Source organism: Physcomitrium patens, chromosome 21, assembly GCF_059467195.1.
Source record: "Physcomitrium patens ecotype Gransden chromosome 21, ASM5946719v1, whole genome shotgun sequence".
Classification (NCBI taxonomy): Eukaryota; Viridiplantae; Streptophyta; class Bryopsida; order Funariales; family Funariaceae; genus Physcomitrium; species Physcomitrium patens.
Window position 1 is genome coordinate 5228231 of NC_143430.1, and position 16074 is coordinate 5244304.

General features: G+C 51.7%; 5 pseudogenes across 5 annotated transcripts; 3 read left to right on the forward strand and 2 right to left on the reverse strand.

Annotated features, from left to right (window-relative positions):
* Positions 1-57: 57 nt before the first annotated feature.
* On the forward strand, positions 58-2620 carry LOC149986719 (phenylalanine ammonia-lyase pseudogene; annotated as a pseudogene). The gene has a single exon (XR_016499687.1). The product of XR_016499687.1 is annotated as a phenylalanine ammonia-lyase pseudogene (transcript).
* An 806-nt stretch (positions 2621-3426) lies between these two features.
* Positions 3427-6273, reverse strand: LOC149986720 (naringenin-chalcone synthase pseudogene; annotated as a pseudogene). Its single transcript, XR_016499691.1, has 2 exons — positions 6133-6273; positions 3427-5917 (listed from the first exon to the last, which is right to left on the reverse strand). The product of XR_016499691.1 is annotated as a naringenin-chalcone synthase pseudogene (transcript).
* A 214-nt stretch (positions 6274-6487) lies between these two features.
* On the forward strand, positions 6488-9051 carry LOC149986721 (phenylalanine ammonia-lyase pseudogene; annotated as a pseudogene). Its single transcript, XR_016499685.1, has one exon. The product of XR_016499685.1 is annotated as a phenylalanine ammonia-lyase pseudogene (transcript).
* An 806-nt stretch (positions 9052-9857) lies between these two features.
* LOC149986722 (naringenin-chalcone synthase pseudogene) lies at positions 9858-12704 on the reverse strand (annotated as a pseudogene). The gene is made up of 2 exons (XR_016499693.1): positions 12564-12704; positions 9858-12348 (listed from the first exon to the last, which is right to left on the reverse strand). The product of XR_016499693.1 is annotated as a naringenin-chalcone synthase pseudogene (transcript).
* Positions 12705-12918: 214 nt separating this feature from the next.
* LOC149986723 (phenylalanine ammonia-lyase pseudogene) lies at positions 12919-15481 on the forward strand (annotated as a pseudogene). The gene has a single exon (XR_016499688.1). The product of XR_016499688.1 is annotated as a phenylalanine ammonia-lyase pseudogene (transcript).
* The last annotated feature ends 593 nt before the right edge of the window (positions 15482-16074 follow it).

Consider the following 16074-nt stretch of genomic DNA (forward strand, 5'->3'; position numbering starts at 1 on the left):
TCCGCGCACCCAGTAGATCTCGACAGATAGTGTAATTGCAGGTCTTCAATACCAACAATGGCACCACGAGCTGGGGAGCTTAATGTCGTCGGATCAGGTGAGCAAATTGATGCGGCATCTTCAGACATGATGATGCTCGATGATAACACATCTCCGTACTGCATTGGCCTACTCGGTAATGGAGCAGTTCATGGTGCGGATCCTCTCAACTGGGCCAAGACCGCCAAGGCCATGGAATGCAGCCACCTCGAAGAAATCAAGCGGATGGTCGACACTTACCAAAATGCCACCCAGGTCATGATCGAGGGAGCCACCCTCACCGTACCTCAGGTAGCAGCCGTTGCTCGCAGACCCGACGTGCATGTCGTGCTCGATGCTGCCAATGCCAAGAGTAGAGTGGACGAGAGCTCCAACTGGGTGCTCGACAGGATCATGGGCGGAGGTGACATCTACGGCGTTACCACCGGGTTCGGAGCGACCTCTCATCGTCGCACGCAGCAAGGAGTGGAGCTCCAGCGCGAACTCATCCGCTTCCTGAATGCGGGAGTCCTCAGCAAGGGTAACTCCCTGCCATCCGAGACTGCCCGAGCGGCGATGCTAGTGCGTACCAACACGCTGATGCAGGGCTATTCTGGCATCCGCTGGGAGATCCTCCAAGCTATGGAGAAGCTACTCAACGCGCACGTCACCCCCAAGTTGCCCTTGCGGGGTACCATCACGGCATCCGGCGACCTCGTCCCCTTGTCGTATATCGCCGGCCTGCTTACCGGTCGCCCCAATTCCAAAGCCGTCACCGAGGACGGACGAGAGGTTTCCGCGCTGGAGGCCTTGCGCATCGCAGGCGTGGAGAAGCCCTTCGAGCTGGCGCCCAAGGAAGGGCTCGCCCTTGTCAACGGCACCGCAGTCGGTTCCGCCCTCGCTTCCACCGTGTGCTACGATGCCAACATCATGGTGTTGCTCGCCGAGGTTCTGTCCGCGCTCTTTTGCGAGGTAATGCAGGGCAAGCCCGAATTTGCCGACCCCCTGACTCACAAGCTGAAGCACCACCCCGGACAGATGGAAGCTGCGGCTGTCATGGAGTGGGTGCTGGACGGGAGTTCCTTCATGAAGGCTGCCGCCAAGTTCAATGAGACCGACCCCTGCGCAAGCCCAAGCAGGACAGATACGCGCTGCGAACTTCCCCGCAGTGGCTGGGCCCTCAGGTGGAGGTCATCCGCAACGCCACCCACGCCATCGAGCGGGAGATCAACTCTGTGAACGACAATCCCATCATCGACGCTGCCAGGGGCATCGCCCTGCACGGCGGCAACTTCCAGGGCACGCCCATCGGCGTGTCTATGGACAACACGCGCCTGGCGCTGGCCGCCATCGCTAAGCTCATGTTCGCACAATTCTCCGAACTTGTGAACGACTACTACAACAACGGATTACCGTCCAATTTGAGCGGGGGACCCAACCCCAGCCTGGATTACGGCATGAAAGGGGCAGAGATCGCCATGGCCTCGTACTTATCTGAGATTAACTACCTAGCCAACCCGGTCACCACCCATGTCCAAAGCGCGGAGCAACACAACCAAGATGTGAACTCACTGGGATTGGTGTCAGCCCGCAAAACGGAGGAAGCCATGGAGATTCTCAAGCTCATGAGCGCCACCTTCTTGGTAGGCTTGTGCCAGGCTGTCGACCTGCGTCATGTCGAAGAGACCATGCAGTCGGCCGTGAAGCAAGTAGTGACACAGGTGGCCAAGAAGACGCTCTTCATGGGCAGCGACGGATCACTGCTGCCATCACGCTTCTGCGAAAAGGAACTACTGATGGTAGTGGATCGTCAGCCGGTGTTCAGCTACATCGACGATTCCACCAGTGATTCATACCCTCTAATGGAGAAACTGCGAGGGGTGCTGGTGAGCCGTGCCTTGAAGAGTGCCGACAAGGAGACCTCCAACGCAGTGTTTAGGCAGATTCCAGTGTTTGAGGCAGAGCTGAAGCTGCAGCTGAGCCGTGTGGTGCCCGCGGTGCGAGAAGCATATGACACAAAGGGACTATCCTCGGTTCCCAACAGGATTCAAGACTGTAGGACGTATCCATTATACAAGCTAGTGCGCGGAGACTTGAAGACGCAGCTCCTGTCCGGGCAGAGGACGGTGTCTCCTGGGCAAGAGATTGAGAAGGTGTTCAATGCCATTTCTGCAGGCCAATTGGTGGCTCCTTTGTTGGAATGCGTTCAAGGCTGGACCGGCACACCAGGGCCCTTCCCCGCTCGCGCCTCTTGCTAGTTGACACTGCTTCACCTCCCAATTTTGTTCCGTTCATCTTCGTGTGGGTCACATTGACGTTACAATTAACTAATATTGTACATTAGTAGGAAGTGCGTCACATTGACGTTACAATTAACATTGTACATTAGTAGGAGATTCTTGTGTAAATGCTTGGAGTTGAGGTTGTGTGGTGCCTTCACCCTTGACCACCTCTGTTAACTCACACAGCTTTTAAATTGCAATTGCAATGCGTAGTTGTGTATATATTTCCTAACTTTAGAAGTAGAAGAGGAAGAAAGGTTCTATTATGGTGAGTCTCTTGTTTGCAAGCAAAAATGAATAAGAGTTCACTTTCAGCAACAGCCAAGACATCTACTTGAGTGGTCATGGATTGTTCAAATTTGTTTAGCTGTCTTTGTACGTTTAGTGGAGTTTCAGGAGGATGGATGTTCAGCGATTGATGTGATGATCTTCCCTTTATTTTATTTTGTGACTTTGCTTCCGTTGTGTCCAAGCTTCCCTATTGGTGTGCCAAACTTTCATGAATTTGTTCAAGCATTGGTTAATTTGAATGTTATCATTAGCACAAGATACAGCTGTTTTCAAAATTTTCTGATCAGATGATTTTAACCTTATTTATTAACCCTATGCATGTTACACCAGGCCCAAAATTTTGGATATTATATTACACCATGCCCAAAATTTTGGATGTTTTATTCCACCATGCCCAAACTTTGGATGTTATATTACACCATGCCCAAAATTTGGATATTATATTCCACCATGCCCAAAATTTGGATTTTATATTCCACCATGCCCAAAATTTGGATATTACATCACACCATGCCTAATATTTGAATTTTATGTTACACCAAGCCCAAAATGTCTTGAATACCACACCATTTAACACATTCCAACTGCATTTGAATTTTGAGAATTTAGTGAAACACCCACTGTTTGTGTCCAGATATCACTGAAACTGGTGGAGGATTAACTTTCTCAATGACCGACAGACAACAAATCACAGTTTTCATTAATTGTTGGCTGGGCCATGCTACCATGAGTTCAATGCAACCAACCAATTCCTTGCAGACCCTTCTCTTCTCAGTTTCCAATGCTACAGCAACAGATTCAAAAGTGACGAGAAACAGCTCAAAGAAACAGTGGGTAGTGTCGAACAATCGCAGCTGACTTAGAGGCTGCAATTATAAAAGCTCAAACGAACACATGGTCCGGAGATTCACCGATGAATTACATTCCTGATGAATTTCAGATCCATCGGCACAATGCGCACTACACACTCCCACTTCATCTTCTTCCAGCCCTAATTTTCTAAATAAGACTGTACTTCGCACCTCTGATTGCATTGTGACTATACATTGCCAAACTCCTGTCTTCCAGAAATAAATTGAGTGAACAATAAGAACGCTAGAGTAGATGCACTGCCAATTTAGCACAGCGAGAGAAATATACCCACAGGCGCCAGATCGTTCAGGTTCCGGATACGAAACAGTGGAACCCTAGATTTCAGAGTGTGTAAAGAGCTCGCTGAAGCAAGAACGTAGGTTGATTCGATAACCTGATTTCTCTTTTAAAATTAAGCGCGAACTCTAGCTCAGGAAGCAATACCATTGAAATTGAATTGCACACTTCTATGCTATGCTATGCTATGCTATGCTATGCAATGCTATGCAATAATATGATATGATACAAATTGGTGAGAATGGGGAGTAAAAAGGAGAGGTGGGGTGGAATCTAAGCGGAGTTGGGAGCGGCGCGGAGCACAAGCACTTCCAGTGTCAGTCCTGGTCCGAAGCCAATGAAGAATCCGAACTCGCTGCCCTCGCCCAAAGTGGACGCACCCATCTTCACAGACCTGTGCCGAATCTGATCCAACACAAACAGCACAGAGGCGCTAGACATGTTGCCAAACTCGGACAATATGTCCCTGCTCCCTTGCATCTTGTCCTTCGTCAGCTTCAGCTTCGCCTCCACCTGATCGAGAATGGCTGGACCTCCGGGATGCACCGCCCAGAACATCTCGTTCCATGCCGGTGATCCCACTGGCTTCCTGGCCTCGTTCAAAAACTTCTCGATGTTCTTGGAGATGAGCCCGGGTACATCCTTCATGAGGTGGAAGATGAGCCCCGCTTCGGTGAGATGTCCATCGATGGCTCCGTCGCTCTCTGGCAAGATGGTCTCTCCAGCCCAGTGCACTTCGAACAATGGCTTCTCTACCTCAGGCTTGGGGTCGGATCCAACCACGTACACGCCGGCGCCATCGCCGAACAGAGCTGAGCCCACAAGCCCGTCCAAGTGGTTCTCGCTCGGGGCTCGGTATGTGACTGCGGTCACCTCGCTCGCTACTGCCAGCACTCTGGCGCCCTTGTTGTTTTCGGCTAGATCCTTGGCCACTCTGAGCACGGATGCACCGCCGAAACACCCGGTTTGGTACATCATGACACGCTTCACAGTGGGCTTCAGGCCGAGCAGCTTGGCCAGGGCGTGGTCGGCTCCGGGCATGTTGACGCCCGAGGTGGTGGCGAAGACGATGTGGGTAATGTCGGACTTGCGGCCGCCCCATTCCTTGATGGCCTTCTGGGCGGCCTCGGCGGCGAGCTTGGGGACCTGGACGACCACGATGTCGTGGCGGACGTTCAGGGAGGGCTCCATGTACGTGCAGATGCCTGGGTTGGCCTTGAGCACCTCCTCCGTGAGGAACATGTGGCGCTTCCTGATGCCCGACTTGTCACAGATGCGCTTGAATTTGGCCTTCAGGGCTTCCTTCTCGCCGCAATTGGTGATGTTGAAGAAGAAGTCGGGGTACTCACTCTGCAGAAACTCCGCGGGAGGCACCGCAGTGCCGATGCCTAGCACGCAGGCTGGCCCTTCAGCGCGGGGCTGGGCCCTGGGAAGCGCGGCCCTCGTAACATCCCCAGCAGAAGCCATTGGACAACCCCGGTCGATCTCCTCACTCTAGTTCTCAATCTGTGCTGCCAAACGTATTCCGACTTTGTCTGTCTGCTAATCCTGCAACAAGAGAGGTTGTTCTACGCACCGATTCAGTTATGCTACCAGTCGGGATCTGCGGAGACACCCCCACTCTCTTAGTTCGCCACGAGCTAGTTTATTTTCGTAAGTAACTTGAGTACAACGATCGGAGAGATTGCCAGAGAAATGATAGACGGTGTAGTTGGGTGGCGACTTCCGTTTTCAAGCTCGTATCGACCCTGCTATTTTCATGCACAGCGTGTGCCCTTTAAGAGCATCGCGATGTTGGCACTTTCATCAGGAACTTTCTGCGGAGTCATCGCTGTTGAAAGCGGTTGACCTTTTTTCTGCTTTCACCCCACCACTCTGCTACTCCATGTGTACACATCCCGTCTGGAGGCGAATTTTGAATTTCACAATTGCACGACAATTTTTGAATTTCGCAATCGAGTTTTGCACAGAACTCCTGGTCTTGACTTGGCCCTTTGAAATCTTATATTTTGGTCAGTTTCGACATCAGCGGAACGATCCATTCCAGCACACCAGCGTGACTGGGAGACTCTGAGAGTCAGGCTGAAGACCACGAAGAATCGCAGCGCCTTCGTCATTCCAAACAAGAACACGCGTCCGACTTTCCTCCAATAGAAACTGGGTCCACCCCAGAGAACCTGCGAATCACCGACAAGAACATGAGGGGAATTGTAGTTTGACCTAGTGTTGAAGTAAACGACAGGCGAACTAAATTTCAAACAACCGTGTATCATGAACCAATCTGGAGGACTCTCATCCTTCATGTGGCAGCAGGAGGCTCATAGGTCCAGGAAGGGCACCACTTTCAACATTTCAACGCCACCTCGGACTGCTTTCACCGCAATACACCCACCTTTATGGACTAGGGCCAGCCGCTAGGATACCTCTCGACGGCGAACACCGCGCTCTAGCCAGAGGCATTAGTTGCATAAAGAGCATTCCCCGAATCTCATTAATCTTCACTTCGCCCTGAGGCCCATTCAAGCAGCGAATGCCGGACAGGGCCTGCATCCCACCCTTCAGCAATTGATTCACCTCCCATCTCTTGAAAGATCAGCAAAGTTTGCTACTGCTGCTTGGTTGAGATTGTTTCCTGAAGTAGGCGTTCAGGCACGACTTCGAACTCTCAGTACATCACAGTCTTGCGTAGCTCCGCGCACCCAGTAGATCTCGACAGATAGTGTAATTGCAGGTCTTCAATACCAACAATGGCACCACGAGCTGGGGAGCTTAATGTCGTCGGATCAGGTGAGCAAATTGATGCGGCATCTTCAGACATGATGATGCTCGATGATAACACATCTCCGTACTGCATTGGCCTACTCGGTAATGGAGCAGTTCATGGTGCGGATCCTCTCAACTGGGCCAAGACCGCCAAGGCCATGGAATGCAGCCACCTCGAAGAAATCAAGCGGATGGTCGACACTTACCAAAATGCCACCCAGGTCATGATCGAGGGAGCCACCCTCACCGTACCTCAGGTAGCAGCCGTTGCTCGCAGACCCGACGTGCATGTCGTGCTCGATGCTGCCAATGCCAAGAGTAGAGTGGACGAGAGCTCCAACTGGGTGCTCGACAGGATCATGGGCGGAGGTGACATCTACGGCGTTACCACCGGGTTCGGAGCGACCTCTCATCGTCGCACGCAGCAAGGAGTGGAGCTCCAGCGCGAACTCATCCGCTTCCTGAATGCGGGAGTCCTCAGCAAGGGTAACTCCCTGCCATCCGAGACTGCCCGAGCGGCGATGCTAGTGCGTACCAACACGCTGATGCAGGGCTATTCTGGCATCCGCTGGGAGATCCTCCAAGCTATGGAGAAGCTACTCAACGCGCACGTCACCCCCAAGTTGCCCTTGCGGGGTACCATCACGGCATCCGGCGACCTCGTCCCCTTGTCGTATATCGCCGGCCTGCTTACCGGTCGCCCCAATTCCAAAGCCGTCACCGAGGACGGACGAGAGGTTTCCGCGCTGGAGGCCTTGCGCATCGCAGGCGTGGAGAAGCCCTTCGAGCTGGCGCCCAAGGAAGGGCTCGCCCTTGTCAACGGCACCGCAGTCGGTTCCGCCCTCGCTTCCACCGTGTGCTACGATGCCAACATCATGGTGTTGCTCGCCGAGGTTCTGTCCGCGCTCTTTTGCGAGGTAATGCAGGGCAAGCCCGAATTTGCCGACCCCCTGACTCACAAGCTGAAGCACCACCCCGGACAGATGGAAGCTGCGGCTGTCATGGAGTGGGTGCTGGACGGGAGTTCCTTCATGAAGGCTGCCGCCAAGTTCAATGAGACCGACCCCCTGCGCAAGCCCAAGCAGGACAGATACGCGCTGCGAACTTCCCCGCAGTGGCTGGGCCCTCAGGTGGAGGTCATCCGCAACGCCACCCACGCCATCGAGCGGGAGATCAACTCTGTGAACGACAATCCCATCATCGACGCTGCCAGGGGCATCGCCCTGCACGGCGGCAACTTCCAGGGCACGCCCATCGGCGTGTCTATGGACAACACGCGCCTGGCGCTGGCCGCCATCGCTAAGCTCATGTTCGCACAATTCTCCGAACTTGTGAACGACTACTACAACAACGGATTACCGTCCAATTTGAGCGGGGGACCCAACCCCAGCCTGGATTACGGCATGAAAGGGGCAGAGATCGCCATGGCCTCGTACTTATCTGAGATTAACTACCTAGCCAACCCGGTCACCACCCATGTCCAAAGCGCGGAGCAACACAACCAAGATGTGAACTCACTGGGATTGGTGTCAGCCCGCAAAACGGAGGAAGCCATGGAGATTCTCAAGCTCATGAGCGCCACCTTCTTGGTAGGCTTGTGCCAGGCTGTCGACCTGCGTCATGTCGAAGAGACCATGCAGTCGGCCGTGAAGCAAGTAGTGACACAGGTGGCCAAGAAGACGCTCTTCATGGGCAGCGACGGATCACTGCTGCCATCACGCTTCTGCGAAAAGGAACTACTGATGGTAGTGGATCGTCAGCCGGTGTTCAGCTACATCGACGATTCCACCAGTGATTCATACCCTCTAATGGAGAAACTGCGAGGGGTGCTGGTGAGCCGTGCCTTGAAGAGTGCCGACAAGGAGACCTCCAACGCAGTGTTTAGGCAGATTCCAGTGTTTGAGGCAGAGCTGAAGCTGCAGCTGAGCCGTGTGGTGCCCGCGGTGCGAGAAGCATATGACACAAAGGGACTATCCTCGGTTCCCAACAGGATTCAAGACTGTAGGACGTATCCATTATACAAGCTAGTGCGCGGAGACTTGAAGACGCAGCTCCTGTCCGGGCAGAGGACGGTGTCTCCTGGGCAAGAGATTGAGAAGGTGTTCAATGCCATTTCTGCAGGCCAATTGGTGGCTCCTTTGTTGGAATGCGTTCAAGGCTGGACCGGCACACCAGGGCCCTTCCCCGCTCGCGCCTCTTGCTAGTTGACACTGCTTCACCTCCCAATTTTGTTCCGTTCATCTTCGTGTGGGTCACATTGACGTTACAATTAACTAATATTGTACATTAGTAGGAAGTGCGTCACATTGACGTTACAATTAACATTGTACATTAGTAGGAGATTCTTGTGTAAATGCTTGGAGTTGAGGTTGTGTGGTGCCTTCACCCTTGACCACCTCTGTTAACTCACACAGCTTTTAAATTGCAATTGCAATGCGTAGTTGTGTATATATTTCCTAACTTTAGAAGTAGAAGAGGAAGAAAGGTTCTATTATGGTGAGTCTCTTGTTTGCAAGCAAAAATGAATAAGAGTTCACTTTCAGCAACAGCCAAGACATCTACTTGAGTGGTCATGGATTGTTCAAATTTGTTTAGCTGTCTTTGTACGTTTAGTGGAGTTTCAGGAGGATGGATGTTCAGCGATTGATGTGATGATCTTCCCTTTATTTTATTTTGTGACTTTGCTTCCGTTGTGTCCAAGCTTCCCTATTGGTGTGCCAAACTTTCATGAATTTGTTCAAGCATTGGTTAATTTGAATGTTATCATTAGCACAAGATACAGCTGTTTTCAAAATTTTCTGATCAGATGATTTTAACCTTATTTATTAACCCTATGCATGTTACACCAGGCCCAAAATTTTGGATATTATATTACACCATGCCCAAAATTTTGGATGTTTTATTCCACCATGCCCAAACTTTGGATGTTATATTACACCATGCCCAAAATTTGGATATTATATTCCACCATGCCCAAAATTTGGATTTTATATTCCACCATGCCCAAAATTTGGATATTACATCACACCATGCCTAATATTTGAATTTTATGTTACACCAAGCCCAAAATGTCTTGAATACCACACCATTTAACACATTCCAACTGCATTTGAATTTTGAGAATTTAGTGAAACACCCACTGTTTGTGTCCAGATATCACTGAAACTGGTGGAGGATTAACTTTCTCAATGACCGACAGACAACAAATCACAGTTTTCATTAATTGTTGGCTGGGCCATGCTACCATGAGTTCAATGCAACCAACCAATTCCTTGCAGACCCTTCTCTTCTCAGTTTCCAATGCTACAGCAACAGATTCAAAAGTGACGAGAAACAGCTCAAAGAAACAGTGGGTAGTGTCGAACAATCGCAGCTGACTTAGAGGCTGCAATTATAAAAGCTCAAACGAACACATGGTCCGGAGATTCACCGATGAATTACATTCCTGATGAATTTCAGATCCATCGGCACAATGCGCACTACACACTCCCACTTCATCTTCTTCCAGCCCTAATTTTCTAAATAAGACTGTACTTCGCACCTCTGATTGCATTGTGACTATACATTGCCAAACTCCTGTCTTCCAGAAATAAATTGAGTGAACAATAAGAACGCTAGAGTAGATGCACTGCCAATTTAGCACAGCGAGAGAAATATACCCACAGGCGCCAGATCGTTCAGGTTCCGGATACGAAACAGTGGAACCCTAGATTTCAGAGTGTGTAAAGAGCTCGCTGAAGCAAGAACGTAGGTTGATTCGATAACCTGATTTCTCTTTTAAAATTAAGCGCGAACTCTAGCTCAGGAAGCAATACCATTGAAATTGAATTGCACACTTCTATGCTATGCTATGCTATGCTATGCTATGCAATGCTATGCAATAATATGATATGATACAAATTGGTGAGAATGGGGAGTAAAAAGGAGAGGTGGGGTGGAATCTAAGCGGAGTTGGGAGCGGCGCGGAGCACAAGCACTTCCAGTGTCAGTCCTGGTCCGAAGCCAATGAAGAATCCGAACTCGCTGCCCTCGCCCAAAGTGGACGCACCCATCTTCACAGACCTGTGCCGAATCTGATCCAACACAAACAGCACAGAGGCGCTAGACATGTTGCCAAACTCGGACAATATGTCCCTGCTCCCTTGCATCTTGTCCTTCGTCAGCTTCAGCTTCGCCTCCACCTGATCGAGAATGGCTGGACCTCCGGGATGCACCGCCCAGAACATCTCGTTCCATGCCGGTGATCCCACTGGCTTCCTGGCCTCGTTCAAAAACTTCTCGATGTTCTTGGAGATGAGCCCGGGTACATCCTTCATGAGGTGGAAGATGAGCCCCGCTTCGGTGAGATGTCCATCGATGGCTCCGTCGCTCTCTGGCAAGATGGTCTCTCCAGCCCAGTGCACTTCGAACAATGGCTTCTCTACCTCAGGCTTGGGGTCGGATCCAACCACGTACACGCCGGCGCCATCGCCGAACAGAGCTGAGCCCACAAGCCCGTCCAAGTGGTTCTCGCTCGGGGCTCGGTATGTGACTGCGGTCACCTCGCTCGCTACTGCCAGCACTCTGGCGCCCTTGTTGTTTTCGGCTAGATCCTTGGCCACTCTGAGCACGGATGCACCGCCGAAACACCCGGTTTGGTACATCATGACACGCTTCACAGTGGGCTTCAGGCCGAGCAGCTTGGCCAGGGCGTGGTCGGCTCCGGGCATGTTGACGCCCGAGGTGGTGGCGAAGACGATGTGGGTAATGTCGGACTTGCGGCCGCCCCATTCCTTGATGGCCTTCTGGGCGGCCTCGGCGGCGAGCTTGGGGACCTGGACGACCACGATGTCGTGGCGGACGTTCAGGGAGGGCTCCATGTACGTGCAGATGCCTGGGTTGGCCTTGAGCACCTCCTCCGTGAGGAACATGTGGCGCTTCCTGATGCCCGACTTGTCACAGATGCGCTTGAATTTGGCCTTCAGGGCTTCCTTCTCGCCGCAATTGGTGATGTTGAAGAAGAAGTCGGGGTACTCACTCTGCAGAAACTCCGCGGGAGGCACCGCAGTGCCGATGCCTAGCACGCAGGCTGGCCCTTCAGCGCGGGGCTGGGCCCTGGGAAGCGCGGCCCTCGTAACATCCCCAGCAGAAGCCATTGGACAACCCCGGTCGATCTCCTCACTCTAGTTCTCAATCTGTGCTGCCAAACGTATTCCGACTTTGTCTGTCTGCTAATCCTGCAACAAGAGAGGTTGTTCTACGCACCGATTCAGTTATGCTACCAGTCGGGATCTGCGGAGACACCCCCACTCTCTTAGTTCGCCACGAGCTAGTTTATTTTCGTAAGTAACTTGAGTACAACGATCGGAGAGATTGCCAGAGAAATGATAGACGGTGTAGTTGGGTGGCGACTTCCGTTTTCAAGCTCGTATCGACCCTGCTATTTTCATGCACAGCGTGTGCCCTTTAAGAGCATCGCGATGTTGGCACTTTCATCAGGAACTTTCTGCGGAGTCATCGCTGTTGAAAGCGGTTGACCTTTTTTCTGCTTTCACCCCACCACTCTGCTACTCCATGTGTACACATCCCGTCTGGAGGCGAATTTTGAATTTCACAATTGCACGACAATTTTTGAATTTCGCAATCGAGTTTTGCACAGAACTCCTGGTCTTGACTTGGCCCTTTGAAATCTTATATTTTGGTCAGTTTCGACATCAGCGGAACGATCCATTCCAGCACACCAGCGTGACTGGGAGACTCTGAGAGTCAGGCTGAAGACCACGAAGAATCGCAGCGCCTTCGTCATTCCAAACAAGAACACGCGTCCGACTTTCCTCCAATAGAAACTGGGTCCACCCCAGAGAACCTGCGAATCACCGACAAGAACATGAGGGGAATTGTAGTTTGACCTAGTGTTGAAGTAAACGACAGGCGAACTAAATTTCAAACAACCGTGTATCATGAACCAATCTGGAGGACTCTCATCCTTCATGTGGCAGCAGGAGGCTCATAGGTCCAGGAAGGGCACCACTTTCAACATTTCAACGCCACCTCGGACTGCTTTCACCGCAATACACCCACCTTTATGGACTAGGGCCAGCCGCTAGGATACCTCTCGACGGCGAACACCGCGCTCTAGCCAGAGGCATTAGTTGCATAAAGAGCATTCCCCGAATCTCATTAATCTTCACTTCGCCCTGAGGCCCATTCAAGCAGCGAATGCCGGACAGGGCCTGCATCCCACCCTTCAGCAATTGATTCACCTCCCATCTCTTGAAAGATCAGCAAAGTTTGCTACTGCTGCTTGGTTGAGATTGTTTCCTGAAGTAGGCGTTCAGGCACGACTTCGAACTCTCAGTACATCACAGTCTTGCGTAGCTCCGCGCACCCAGTAGATCTCGACAGATAGTGTAATTGCAGGTCTTCAATACCAACAATGGCACCACGAGCTGGGGAGCTTAATGTCGTCGGATCAGGTGAGCAAATTGATGCGGCATCTTCAGACATGATGATGCTCGATGATAACACATCTCCGTACTGCATTGGCCTACTCGGTAATGGAGCAGTTCATGGTGCGGATCCTCTCAACTGGGCCAAGACCGCCAAGGCCATGGAATGCAGCCACCTCGAAGAAATCAAGCGGATGGTCGACACTTACCAAAATGCCACCCAGGTCATGATCGAGGGAGCCACCCTCACCGTACCTCAGGTAGCAGCCGTTGCTCGCAGACCCGACGTGCATGTCGTGCTCGATGCTGCCAATGCCAAGAGTAGAGTGGACGAGAGCTCCAACTGGGTGCTCGACAGGATCATGGGCGGAGGTGACATCTACGGCGTTACCACCGGGTTCGGAGCGACCTCTCATCGTCGCACGCAGCAAGGAGTGGAGCTCCAGCGCGAACTCATCCGCTTCCTGAATGCGGGAGTCCTCAGCAAGGGTAACTCCCTGCCATCCGAGACTGCCCGAGCGGCGATGCTAGTGCGTACCAACACGCTGATGCAGGGCTATTCTGGCATCCGCTGGGAGATCCTCCAAGCTATGGAGAAGCTACTCAACGCGCACGTCACCCCCAAGTTGCCCTTGCGGGGTACCATCACGGCATCCGGCGACCTCGTCCCCTTGTCGTATATCGCCGGCCTGCTTACCGGTCGCCCCAATTCCAAAGCCGTCACCGAGGACGGACGAGAGGTTTCCGCGCTGGAGGCCTTGCGCATCGCAGGCGTGGAGAAGCCCTTCGAGCTGGCGCCCAAGGAAGGGCTCGCCCTTGTCAACGGCACCGCAGTCGGTTCCGCCCTCGCTTCCACCGTGTGCTACGATGCCAACATCATGGTGTTGCTCGCCGAGGTTCTGTCCGCGCTCTTTTGCGAGGTAATGCAGGGCAAGCCCGAATTTGCCGACCCCCTGACTCACAAGCTGAAGCACCACCCCGGACAGATGGAAGCTGCGGCTGTCATGGAGTGGGTGCTGGACGGGAGTTCCTTCATGAAGGCTGCCGCCAAGTTCAATGAGACCGACCCCTGCGCAAGCCCAAGCAGGACAGATACGCGCTGCGAACTTCCCCGCAGTGGCTGGGCCCTCAGGTGGAGGTCATCCGCAACGCCACCCACGCCATCGAGCGGGAGATCAACTCTGTGAACGACAATCCCATCATCGACGCTGCCAGGGGCATCGCCCTGCACGGCGGCAACTTCCAGGGCACGCCCATCGGCGTGTCTATGGACAACACGCGCCTGGCGCTGGCCGCCATCGCTAAGCTCATGTTCGCACAATTCTCCGAACTTGTGAACGACTACTACAACAACGGATTACCGTCCAATTTGAGCGGGGGACCCAACCCCAGCCTGGATTACGGCATGAAAGGGGCAGAGATCGCCATGGCCTCGTACTTATCTGAGATTAACTACCTAGCCAACCCGGTCACCACCCATGTCCAAAGCGCGGAGCAACACAACCAAGATGTGAACTCACTGGGATTGGTGTCAGCCCGCAAAACGGAGGAAGCCATGGAGATTCTCAAGCTCATGAGCGCCACCTTCTTGGTAGGCTTGTGCCAGGCTGTCGACCTGCGTCATGTCGAAGAGACCATGCAGTCGGCCGTGAAGCAAGTAGTGACACAGGTGGCCAAGAAGACGCTCTTCATGGGCAGCGACGGATCACTGCTGCCATCACGCTTCTGCGAAAAGGAACTACTGATGGTAGTGGATCGTCAGCCGGTGTTCAGCTACATCGACGATTCCACCAGTGATTCATACCCTCTAATGGAGAAACTGCGAGGGGTGCTGGTGAGCCGTGCCTTGAAGAGTGCCGACAAGGAGACCTCCAACGCAGTGTTTAGGCAGATTCCAGTGTTTGAGGCAGAGCTGAAGCTGCAGCTGAGCCGTGTGGTGCCCGCGGTGCGAGAAGCATATGACACAAAGGGACTATCCTCGGTTCCCAACAGGATTCAAGACTGTAGGACGTATCCATTATACAAGCTAGTGCGCGGAGACTTGAAGACGCAGCTCCTGTCCGGGCAGAGGACGGTGTCTCCTGGGCAAGAGATTGAGAAGGTGTTCAATGCCATTTCTGCAGGCCAATTGGTGGCTCCTTTGTTGGAATGCGTTCAAGGCTGGACCGGCACACCAGGGCCCTTCCCCGCTCGCGCCTCTTGCTAGTTGACACTGCTTCACCTCCCAATTTTGTTCCGTTCATCTTCGTGTGGGTCACATTGACGTTACAATTAACTAATATTGTACATTAGTAGGAAGTGCGTCACATTGACGTTACAATTAACATTGTACATTAGTAGGAGATTCTTGTGTAAATGCTTGGAGTTGAGGTTGTGTGGTGCCTTCACCCTTGACCACCTCTGTTAACTCACACAGCTTTTAAATTGCAATTGCAATGCGTAGTTGTGTATATATTTCCTAACTTTAGAAGTAGAAGAGGAAGAAAGGTTCTATTATGGTGAGTCTCTTGTTTGCAAGCAAAAATGAATAAGAGTTCACTTTCAGCAACAGCCAAGACATCTACTTGAGTGGTCATGGATTGTTCAAATTTGTTTAGCTGTCTTTGTACGTTTAGTGGAGTTTCAGGAGGATGGATGTTCAGCGATTGATGTGATGATCTTCCCTTTATTTTATTTTGTGACTTTGCTTCCGTTGTGTCCAAGCTTCCCTATTGGTGTGCCAAACTTTCATGAATTTGTTCAAGCATTGGTTAATTTGAATGTTATCATTAGCACAAGATACAGCTGTTTTCAAAATTTTCTGATCAGATGATTTTAACCTTATTTATTTCCTATGCATGTTACACCAGGCCCAAAATTTTGGATATTATATTACACCATGCCCAAAATTTTGGATGTTTTATTCCACCATGCCCAAACTTTGGATGTTATATTACACCATGCCCAAAATTTGGATATTATATTCCACCATGCCCAAAATTTGGATTTTATATTCCACCATGCCCAAAATTTGGATATTACATCACACCATGCCTAATATTTGAATTTTATGTTACACCAAGCCCAAAATGTCTTGAATACCACACCATTTAACACATTCCAACTGCATTTGAATTTTGAGAATTTAGTGAAACACCCACTGT